The 1,994-nt window shown below is 38.9% G+C and overlaps 1 pseudogene; it reads left to right on the top strand.

Annotated features, from left to right (window-relative positions):
• Positions 1-841: 841 nt before the first annotated feature.
• LOC149829860 (protein STRUBBELIG-RECEPTOR FAMILY 8 pseudogene) lies at positions 842-1,258 on the top strand (annotated as a pseudogene).
• Positions 1,259-1,994: the final 736 nt, after the last annotated feature.

Here is a 1,994-nt window from a genome sequence, read left to right as displayed (position 1 = left end):
GGCATCTCATCCATCTTATTTCATTTGTTATTCATCACAATCGTCGCTCACTGCATCTGTGGAGATTTTAGTTTATTATCTACCTTACTTCTCATTTTGCTTTGGATTACTTTCCAGCAAAGTTTCTTTCCTGACATCTCATAGCTTAGCATTTCTATTTTGTTTCGCTCAGCATTCTGTTCATCCACTCAACTGCATGTCATTTAACTAATCGTTTTAATTCTTTTTAGCAGCTCTGTATCTGCGCATTTTGATATTATTATCTGCTGTTATTTAGACACATTCTTCATTCTCTACAGCATCTCCGATTGCTTCATTTCACTTAGTATCATGTAACTTACATGTGCTGGTTATTCTTGATTCATCGAATGCATCCTTTATTCTACAATCATAGTCAATGCCTGTATCTCTATTGCATTTTATTTTTTTTAGTAGGTGTATCTGATCTGAAAATGCATTTTATGTTTTGCATTTTACACTTTATCTGTATTATTAGTTAGATCATTCTTGCTAAATTCACATATTTTTGTTTAAATTGGATGTCGTGATTGCTAAATACTCTGATTCAGTGTGCTTTGGTTCTGCATACTTGATTTCTTCATCTCATTGTATATTTTGTTCATCATCCTTAGCATCCATATATCCCATTTTGATCTGTTACATTGTAAAGCAACCCATGAATAATTCAGCATGATGATCGTTGACGATCCAAACAGATCACAGAGAGAAATCTGCTATATTGCATCATTATTACATCTAATTGATTCATCTCGCATCTCGCATCTCTCATCTCTGGCACACCCCTCCAATTCACCAAGCATCTCTCACAGCCACCTACACAATGCCTTTGCATTTGCACCCAAACATCACAGCATTGCTGGGGTACTGTGCAGAGCATGGACAACACCTACTTGTTTATGAATTCTATGAAAAAGGGACTCCTCATGATATGTTACATTTTATTGAAGATAGCACTAAGACATTGACATGGAACGCATGTGTCAAGATTGCTCTTGGTACAACCAGGGCACTTGAACACTTGCATGAAATGTGCCTGCCACCCATTGTACATAGAAACTTCAAGTCAGCAAATATATCACTTGATGAAGAGTTGAATCCTCACTTGTCTGACTGTGGGCTGACTGCATTAACGCCCAGCATTGAGAGACAGGTTTCGACACAGATGCTTGACTCGTTCAAATACAGTGCTCCTGAATTTGTCACGTTTGGAAATTACATTGTAAAGAGTGATGACTAAAACTTTGTAGCAGTCATGTTAGAACTGTTGATTGGTCAAAAGCCATTGGACAGTTCAAGGCAAAGATCAGGGTAGTCTCTTGTGAGGTGGGCTATCCCACAGTTTCATGATACTGATGCATTGGCAAAGATGGTTGATCCAATCAATCCTTGTTGTCTTCACTACACATCACTTGCTGTCTTCACAGCATCACCTGCTATGTCTCCACATCCCAAGCACTCACAACACAACACTTGACACTTTTATATCATATCATCTGATTTTTTTTCACGGCATATTAAGCATTGCATGTGCACCCTCCTTGTGCATATACATATGCAAAATCCAGTTTAGCATGCATTTACATTTGCATATGTAATTCCATCATGAACATCGTAATCTTGTCATGTGCATTGCATTGGCATAAATGTATGAATTCCCAGTTTGAGCATATCATATGCATTCATAACATAGTGTGAGGTGCATTCACAGCAGCCCATTGGCTGTTGTGATTTCCTGTGCATTCATAGCACAACAGCCCCTTGGCTGTTGTGATCCCATATGCATTCATAGCATAGCAGCTAGCCTAGCTGCTATGATCTCACAAGCATTCATAGCACAACAGCCTATTGGTTGCTTTGGTCTCCAAGGCACTTTACAGAACCTTGTTATGAGCATTCACAGCAGCCCACGAGCTGTTGTGACCTCATAAGCTTTTATAAAACCTAGTTATGAGCCTTCACAGCAGCCCACGACC

Source organism: Nuphar pumila, chromosome 8, assembly GCF_984573655.1.
Source record: "Nuphar pumila chromosome 8, dmNupPumi1.hap1.1, whole genome shotgun sequence".
NCBI lineage: Eukaryota > Viridiplantae > Streptophyta > Magnoliopsida > Nymphaeales > Nymphaeaceae > Nuphar > Nuphar pumila.
Note: the sequence above shows the minus strand (reverse complement) of the source record. Positions and strands in the feature narration are given on the sequence as shown.